This window comes from Fukomys damarensis, unplaced genomic scaffold, assembly GCF_012274545.1.
Source record: "Fukomys damarensis isolate Sample0158 unplaced genomic scaffold, DMR_v1.0_HiC HiC_scaffold_6, whole genome shotgun sequence".
Classification (NCBI taxonomy): domain Eukaryota; kingdom Metazoa; phylum Chordata; class Mammalia; order Rodentia; family Bathyergidae; genus Fukomys; species Fukomys damarensis.
The window spans coordinates 15,428,322-15,438,477 of NW_022900918.1; the positions used below are offsets into that span (position 1 = coordinate 15,428,322).

The following is a 10,156-nucleotide window of genomic DNA, read 5'->3' on the forward strand; positions in this document are numbered from 1 at the left end:
TATATATATATATATATATAGTGGAAATTTGGTGGTGGATAAAGGTAAACATATCAAAACCTATATTAATACAGGAATTCAAATATTATTTAACAAAAGACAGAAAATGCCAGAGGTTACTGAATGTATCTATTCACAAGCACTTCTAATATGATTGTAATTTCAATATGATATAATAAATTCAGTAATCATCTTGAAAGTAAAGAACCTGTCTTGTAATACCAGGTAATACCAGCTAAAATAGTCCTGGGAATGATGAATGTGGACTTCGGTTTGCAAGAATATGAAGGATAAATACTTTGTAATGAAAATATGAGGAGCTTAGGAAACAAAGTGATCTTATAGAAGCTAGTAACTAATCTGGGTCCCATTGTGAGTCTCTCAAGTGAGTCTTGCTAATATAAGAAAATACGGTGTTCTTTTAACTCTGTGACTGACCGAGAAGCCTCCTTTACAGAACTCTAAGAAGCTTAGAAATCACCTTTTCTGACCATCTTTCCTGTCTTCTATATATCCTCATAAAATATTTACTGTTCTTCTGAATGACCACTCTGATTATCCTTAGACTCCCTTCAGATTCCCTGATGATGTCATGGAAATGTTAAGCCCATTATGCTAAGTTAGGACCTCCATCTGCAGTGACCTCTTGGCACAAGCTTCGAGGACAGCATGATATTTTTACATAAAAGTTAGTCTTCATTCAAATCCTGGAGGTCTGGTCCTGAAAAAACACTGACAGCTCAATCAACCCTAATAAATACTTAAGTAGGTCCATGGAAAAAATAATAATACCATTCTCCAAAAAAATCCATTACACGTTTACAATGGAGTCATAAAAATGTCTATTAAATGTACAATTATTTTGCCACATTTTTATTGGAAAATAAGCATTTATTCTAATTTACAGGTTTAACCCAAAGGTGGTACATGACATTCCTTTTCATTAAGCTATTAAGGGAGTGACAAGTGATGGAGCCCAGCTCTAATTATCTTTAATGTAGTGTTTCAAATTGATCATACATAATGCAATTACAAATCATAATTAAATTAATTTGTATTGATTTAAGATTGTATAAGTTGTTAATAACTACAGTGTAGTACATCTATTACCGCAAGCCAACATTAATATTTTCAAAGTAACAAGGCACTTCCTTTTTACTCCAGTTTTTGCTTGTTAAAAAGTTCACAAACTTGTAACTTCTTTATACAGGGAAAGGCTAACTTCTAAACCCATAGGTAGGGGCTGGGAAGGAGGCTCACTGGTAGAGCTTGTGCTTTGTCATGCAAGGCCCTGGGTTCTATTCCTTGCACTGGCAAACCTGAAACCCTATCAGTAGAAATCTTGAGTATGTAGAAAGGGTTTCGCTAAGAAAGGACACCTAACATATTTGTATATTTAAAATTAGCAGCTTCTTGATATCGTTCTGATGGATTCACTGACCTGAGAAAACTAAAAGCCATCAGGAAAGTGTAAAGTCTTCCTTCCTCATTACCAGAGGTGGAGGAGAATCTGGAAGTCAACCTGGGACCCTACACCCCAAAACCTCTGCCCTCCTCACCAACCAAAGTCAAGGAAAGTTCCACTTGAAATCAGCACACCTGAATGTAGAGTGGACAGAGAGCCACTGTAAGGGAAAACGAAAGAGGGGAACTTGAGGCAACGACAGCAAGATGGATCAATGATTCTGAAAGGTTCATTATACGGTTTTGTAGAGAAAACAAATAGTGGACTAGTCTGTCTCTTCAGTCTGACCAATTTTGTCACATGCTAAACAAATATTCCTTCACCTACTGCTCTTAAACTGTATATCCAGTCAGACCCCTTGCATAATCCTGAAATATTATCTAGTCCTTTCTCCAAAAGCCTTCGAGCTGGGGGAGAGTCGTGTTAATTGTTCTCTCAAACGGAACTATGGGCCTAGACTTGAACCAGCACCCGCTTCAGTGACTTTCTCTGAAGGTGTTAAATGCCTTAAGGTCCTAAGAGCGGAAAATGAAGTAATCAGATTCAGGCGGGGGCCGGCTTAGAAATGCAAGTGACATGTTTATGATAAAGCCTCAGACAAGAATATTATAGGTAGACCCCAGTAGCCTCCCCCTGGCTTCAGATATTAACAAACGCCTACTAAGTAGCTTAAAGCTCGCACGCTCAGAGCAAGTTAAACCACAAGTCGGCGGAAAGCTCGGGAAGCCTCGGCGCGCAGTTTGTTGCTCACTAGCGACCCCTCTAGGTTTTAGAGGGAATTGAGCAGTGCAAGAAAGTACCCGGGACACTTTCTCTGGGCTTGGTGCCAAGTTCTCTTTGCAGGAACCTGCCTCCTCCGCACCCTCCCTACACTGATCGCTTAGTAAGCGAGCGTTGCCTGCCCCAGGAGCGAAAGCCTCCCTGCCGCCTAACCAAGCAGCGCCAGAGCCCTGCGCAGGGCTGGAGCTCAAGATGCCTTCCTCACCTCACCACAGAAAAACCAAGACTTCAGAGCTTCTGATAGCAATCGTGGGGAGGGAAGTCAGATAGTCCAAATTCAGCCAGAGGCGATGTGGGGATGCTAAGAGCCGGAAGTGCTGAATTGGGGTAGAGGTGTCAGGGATTCTCTTCTTTCACTGACCACCTTTGTCCTAAAATCTGTGTATATTTGGGGTCAAACCATCGCCATGATTTCCGATATAAACAAACTAAAGCCACACTTTCTGGTCACCTCCCCTAGTTACTGAATGGTACATAACACACACGCGCACAAACACACACTCACGCACACACACAGAGGCACGGATCACACGGCCCGAGTAAGAAAGCAAAGAGAGTTTCCAGACCCGGTTCCTCTCTCTGCCAAAGTGTGCTCAGTCTACACCGCACCCCACCCGAACACGCGAGTGGGACTGAGGCTCTAAGACACGCCTCAAAGATCAACGCGGCGTCCGTTTACTCCTCTCAGGTTTCCGAGTCCCCCAGTCTCACCATCAACTGGTAAATTCGGTTCTCCAGTCTGCTTTGGAACACAACTCTTTTTATTCACGTCCTTTGAGACAACAGATGGAATAGTGTCTCCTGCTCCCCTGAAACGAACCTTTGTGCTTTTTACCAAAGATTTCAGAAAGATAACCAAGTTGGGAAAGGGTCTTTGACCTAAACAGTTCTCCAAAGAGAAAGGATAGGAGAAACTGCGTATTTTCGAGCAATTTCTAAGCAAGTTGCTAAACTGAAGAATAAGATTAATTCAGCCTACAATAATGTATTATTTTCCTTAAATAATAATACTTGGAGATGGTGTCTTTGGACTAGAGTTACAATTTGACAGTAGACTCAAGATTGCAATTCTGAAATTGGAAGTCCCTGCCAGAAACACTGTGAGTTCAGGGGTATTGGGGTGAAGACACCCTACCTTCTGTGAATTAGAACATTTTCAAGGGTACCAAGGACCCACAAAAAAATTAAAGCACTGGTTTTAATAAAGTTTTCCCACTGAGGCTCAATTTGATTATTTGCTGGGGAAAGTTGGGTTTGGTTTATTGAAGGGGCCTTTTTTTTTCTTTAGACATCAGTGTGTGTTACTAGTAGTCCACATTGTTAAGTTTCCAAGCAGAAATCAGCTTAAAATGCATGGATTCTATTAGATGTACAATTTAATCACAAGGTATTTAAAATAGACATTTCCATCTAAAATCCAATCAGAAATCAGCACAAACTCCTCCAGGCATTAGACGATCATCTCGATTTTGCATTTGTAAACCGGGAGAAATAAATGTGACTTGTGGATACCAAGAGGTCAAGTACGGCTGCTCAAATATTTTTCTTACAAAATGACGGATTTATTAGACAAATAAGTAGCCCGGCTGATGCAAAACCCCCAGTGATTGAATTTTGACGTTAAGTCAACAACAACTCGAACTACATCAGTGCTTCAAGATTTAGTTATGATGGTAGAGATTACTGAACAAATAAGAGCCAGAAATGAATACAGATTTCTGAAGATCTGCCCCTGGCACCCTCTTCTTGACATTCTCCTCCATATGCTTCCCCCATTCATACTGTATTATAATTAAAGGACTTGCCAATGCCTGTGATTGGAAAAGAACTTTAAAATAATTAGTCACATTTTTCTGTTAAAAAATAAAAGGACAGGCTCAGGAAAAAAGCCAATTGAGTTTCATAATAAATTCCTTCGTGTCCTGAAAGCCACCTACGGGGCTATAGTGCATTGAGCATTTCTCTTTTCTTTGTAAAATCTTTCTTTACTGTCATTAAGTTTTGGTAACCTGTCTCCCCCTCACCTCACTGCACACCATTATCACCCTATCTGAAAGATTTGAGGACTTCTGTCACTGTTAATATCCCACTCATGGATCAGAATTCACTCCTGAATAATTAAATTGCATGTATTTAGATTTCGCCTCTCCCAGGTTAACCGCTCCACCCACGCCCCTCTGGCGCTGGCCATGGTTCTGAAAATATTGCTCGAATCTTGTGGGAAGGAGGGGAAGGCACCACTCATGGAAGCTTTGGAGGAGTTACTTATCTTTATTCCTCACAAAAGGAGGCTTAAATAATTGAGATTACACTTAAACATAAAGCAGTTCCTTCCTAGTATTTCCATGAAGAAAGGAATTAATCTGCTCCTAGTGTGGAAACCTGTCTGTTATTGTATGCGTGACTTAAATATTGTAGAGGAAAAGTGACTAAATTTCCATTTGAGTCCTGTTGAACCAGAAGAATCTGTTCTTTGAACTTTGTTCTTCTCTAATGTTATGATTTTCACCTATGGTTTGATTTCTCCCTAGTTTATGGAACTGCTTGTTTTGCAAGAACAAATTTATATTTTATGTTTAAGGTTTTGTCTGATCAAGGGGTTGAGACAGTTTCTCTCTGCAGCTAGAAACTTGCTTTCTGGATGTCCAGGCACAAACTACTAGAGGCAATAAACTGATACTAGACCTTTATTCTGAATTTTATTTAAATATAATAATGATTTCACTCTGTAAAATAAGTGACCCATTCAGGTTTCTCTCCCAGTTTATCATAGTCTCTTCCCACATAAGCATGCACCCCTCATTTGAACAAAAGTTTTCATTCACTGGGTTTTTAATTATCTATCATTTTAAGTGTTTTTCCTGGGAAGTCGACTTGGAAATCTAATTTCTAGCTCTAAAATAGAATTCAATGAGTATAAAGAAATATGTTATTATTATTTGGCCAACCTCCCCTCTACCCCTGCGGGTTAAATAACAAGTTGCACAAATGAAGTCTTTCTATTAGGGAAGGAAGTGTTGCTATTTTTTTTCTTTGTAAAATAATGATTGGTATCTTCAGTACAACAATACCTCTGTTTACAGTATGCCTGAACTTGTTCCTAGATTTATATTTCAATATGCTCTTTAGAATGCAAAATTCCTGTCAAATTAAACAGTGCTCTTGTCTTGCCCACTTCCAGCAAATCACTTGCAGCACCTAATAAATCCAGCTGAGGTTGCTTCCATGGCTTGATGCTGCTGAAATCATTATTGTCCTGCCTTGTTTCATGTCAGAGACCTCTTTGCCTCATCTGTCATGAAACCAATTTCACTTTATTTACATCCATTTGCTAGTTTAATTACTGTGCTGATGAATAGCCTGAAGGAATTAAGTTACGAGTCTTTGGAAACCCAAAGCGACAGATATATGGGTTACCTTTTAACTACAGGAAAAGAAATAAAGGGTAGTAGCATGTACCAAAATTCAAAGATAATAAGTGTTTCTCCCAATTGAGCTACTCTTGAAATTCAGGATGATCCTTTCTTTATGTGTTCATCATTTTCTGGATGAAATACAGTGCTTTGGAATTCTTCACATTTATGGATTAATTTCAGTTCTCTACAATACAGTATAATTCTCTATTTTAAATGCCTTTTTTTCTTGAGTCATAGATGATTTTCCCAGCCAAACCAAATAATGTGAACCAGTGGTGATTTTTAATTAAAGGCACCTACCAATGATAATCTTTCTCCTAACTGAGGACTCACTTGTATACAGGAATAGCTGCCTTTATGAAAATGTTAAAAATACTTCCAACCCAATATACAGCACAAATTATTCCACTTTTATATTATAAATATTGTAATAGCTTTCACTATGTTTTTTGTTTTTTTCTCTTGGAGCACTATGTCACAGTAATCTTTAATATGTTTTTAAATCATAAATAAGAATATTCTGCTGCCTCTCCCTTACAGGCCCAGTATAACAGAGCACTGTGAAGGTATATTAATGACAGAGGACTTGTGGTGTAGGTGAACAATTTGTGCTCTTCAATATGTACAAGCAGTCAATCATTTACATATATATTTCTTAAAACCTAAGGTCTATAAACTCAGTGTTTCCATTATCTTATAAATTAACTGTGCAGTATAAGGCTACTAATCATGACAATATTTAAAAGCAAGAATATTTCTTCCTAAGTTCTATTATTAATTATAGATATTATTTTATAAATTTTTACTTGTGGTGGTGCTGAGGACGACCCCAGGGCCTCCTCACACATGGTAGGCGAGTGCACCACTACTAACCCATATCACTAGCTCTAATTATACATTTTAAAACTTAAAATTTATCATCCAGAAATTATATTTTTAGGTGGTCTATCATTATTAACTTAATTAAACTAATAAGTAAATATACCCAAATTAATTTTTGAATTTATATTTTCTTCATTCTCAAGTAGTACTGTACATGACAAGAATGCAATTTTTAAATATAAGTACTTATATGTTTTACATTCATTGCTGTTTCTGATACAGTTTCTAGACCTTTAAAATGTCCTTTCATCTGCTTTACCTAAGAATGACAGGTTTTGTGCACATGACAGATATATGCAGGATTTCCAAAAATAATTTAAACATTTTTCTTACAGACTTAGCACATTTACTCACTTATAACTTCTCCATGCTGAGTACACAATTACTTCTAAGGTCCTGCAAACTCTCTAAGCTAGACATGTGGCCAAAATAAAAATACTTTGAACATTGGAAGGCAAGAATATTTCTAAACAAAGCAGAAATGAGAAAAGAAATGAGAAAAGGGTAGCTCTCTTTTTTCTTCCATGTAATAGTTTTGACCTCCTTGTATATTCTAGTTTTATTTATCATAAAGCCAGCTTAGAGGAGAACACAAATGTAAATGTGCTACAAAAGAACTAAAAGTAGTGAAAATTATACCGTCCATGCAGATATAGATATAGCCATATATATACATATACATACACATATATACACATACATTTATATTCATTAGAAATTCCCCAGGAACCTCTCCCTCATATACCCTGACATCCCTAAATACACATCTTCACTTTTTCCCACCCAGCACTTTATAATAAAGCTCACCTATACAACAACATACATAATAAAAACAACTTTTTCATACAAAGAGAGTCTTGCCTATAAAAGTTTTGTAATAATCAAGCCCTAAACAGGACCCTAGAGGTAAAATTTTCTTCTGTTTAATCGAACCAGCACTATGCTAATTATTTGATCTACATTTATGAACAGTTTTGAACCCAACAGAAAGGAAATCTGTACCGATTTAGTCTTATGTATTCTTATTCTTTTTTAAAGAAAAGAAATGAGGTTAGGAATTTAAATGTTTTCTGCCTCTCCCCTCCCCCAGCTCTCTCATCCTCCCCCTTTTCCGAGACCTTCTCCTCTCTCTCCAGCTCCTTTTGATTAATAGATCCATGTGGCTAACGGCCTGACATATGGTGTGCGAAGCAGCTTGAGATAGTACCTTAGGCATCCCCTACGGCCATTAACATATTAGGGGCTTATGTGCAGTCAGACAGTCAGACCTCATCCAGAGCCAGCCTTTGCAGAAAGGCTGACCCTCAGAGCTGTTTGATACAGAGTTTCAATAATGCTCCGCTCTTCCATAAGGGAGTTGCTTCTGGTGCTGAAACACTGAGACAAAACTGAACAAAGTTTAGAAATGCGACTCAGTTGCATTCAACAACAAGGGGAAAATGTGCTTACATCTGTTTGTATATGGATATGCACATGGAAGCGAATATTTCGAGCTCCCAAACACACACCAGCTCCTGAGTATTATCAGTAAACAGGCAATGTCAGCTGCCAGGATTCATTTTGTTTAAAGATTTATTTTGCTTAAAGTCTTCTTTATACCCAGAACACTAATAGTACTTTAACAATACAGTTACTAATAGAGATGATTCAAAAGCAAAACTGAAACGCAGAATGTTTAACAAAGACACTGTCTGAATTACGTAGCTTGAATTTTCCCCTAGTAGAACTCAAATACATTTTACATCCATACCCTTAAAAAAAGAATAATGAAATATAAGATGTGATAATGTTTTAAATACATGTGCAGATCAAATCTCTGGAGAGGTAACCAGCCTTATTCTACAAAATCTGAAAGTTTACTAACAAAAAAGTCTTGACAATCACTGTGAGAAATGGGAAAAGCCTCGAGTGTGTGTGTGTGTGTATGTAAAGTTGTGTGTGTGTGTGAGTGTGTGTGTGTGTGTGTGTGTGTGTGTGTGTGTGTGTGTGTGTGTGTGTGTGTGCGTGCGCGCAAGGGGGATGATATTCACAAATCAAAGCAGACATCTCACTTGAAGCTTATTTAATTCACTTTAACCAGGCAACTGAACCTTGAAATTCACTTTGCCCAGGTTCTTCTTCCTCCAGCCTCCTGCTGATCAGCCACTGTACCCCTTTTGAACTGAACTCTGCCTGTTTGCTTGGCAAATAAATGCTGTTACACCCTATTAAACCTTTTAGGTAGTTTCATCTTCGGATTTCTCAAATACCGAGCTAATAAGGAGGTGCTTTGATGCTGGTTTACTTTCAAACTATAGCCTTGAGGCGTTAAAACGCACAAAAGGTAACTGGAAAAGTAAATTGCCAGGAGCAAGGCGCACCTCCCTTTCAAAACCGCTCCGACCCTCCGCAGAGCTCCGAGTGATAGCCTAAAATCTGAACATCGTCCTATTCCTACGCTGAAGTAGGTCCCCTTGGCATCCCCTAGGGTTTTGAACTGATGCCACTTTACCAGGAGGGCGAGGAGAGGAGAAACAATTTTCAGTTTGAAAGCCCTGGAATCCCTTGGGGGAGGGTACAGATGAAAGGTGGAGACTGAAAAACTGTGCACAAGTTGATTACAGGCAAACAAGTTATCTAGTGAAACGTGGAAAATAGGAATCGGAGACTTGTTTTAAGCATTCCCTGATAAGTTAAGGCGTGGCAGTGGTGCCTGACAGTCCTTATAGGCACTAAAACTAATTTTAAGCTCCAGGTTTAGCTTGAGCTGTGGAGAAAAGACGGCGCACTCTCATACATGGAATACATTTGTTTCCTTCCGTCCCAAACCCGAGCGGGCGCACAGGCACACACACGCACACACGCACACAAGCACACAAACCCCCAACTCGGGCGCTGCCTTATTTAATATAAACAAATAAAACAATGGAGACGCATTCATTTTATTTAAAACGGGATGTAAGCGTCTGCCGGTCAAAGGCTGACAGTCGGTCTCATTTAGGTACATTTTCCGAAGAAAGGCAAGCCCGGGGAAGTAGCTCCGCACAGTGTCAAGTGAACCCTGCCTGCTTTTTAAAAAATACCTACATTTCCATTTCTAACTCAAGAAACACATTTTAAGATTGCTCAAGGCTCTGGACACTTGAGCTCCAATGCCAGCCTCAAAGATTCTTGTCACATTCGGCTTCTCTTTCTTTCTTTCATCACAACGATTTAGTAAAGTCGCACAAGTGATCAAAATTAACATAAATCATTATTAGTTATTAGGATTCGCTCTAAATTACACTGTGAATATCGCACCAGCCCCATCTGCCGCCCCTGCTCTCGTAGTAATAGATTGCAGATAAAATAAATGTCCTTACCCCATTAGAAGGTTCCTGTCTCTGTAGCCAAAAGCCAAACAAAAGCAATAAATACCGGGCTTTTTCTCTCCACTATTCAGCTGTGACTCTTTTCATCAGCTCTTCCTCTAGAAAAGCTCAATAGCTGCCTGAAAATATTGCATTTTATATCACCAAAGGGCGATTAATATTGCATTAACTGTATTTAACATTTTTTAGCGCGAGTAATCGACAATGAGTTCTGTTGGTAAGTGTAAGGGGCGTCAGAACTACTGCAGACCACTTCGGATACC

At 38.8% G+C, this 10,156-nt stretch overlaps 1 long non-coding RNA gene across 1 annotated transcript in view; it reads right to left on the reverse strand.

Annotated features, from left to right (window-relative positions):
- Window positions 1-10,156, reverse strand: part of LOC117285127 — a 176,590-nt gene extending 166,434 nt beyond the window's left edge. Inside the window, exon 1 of the long non-coding RNA XR_004516101.1 lies at window positions 9,885-10,156. This is a non-coding gene — a long non-coding RNA (uncharacterized LOC117285127). The remainder of the gene's footprint in view (window positions 1-9,884) is intronic.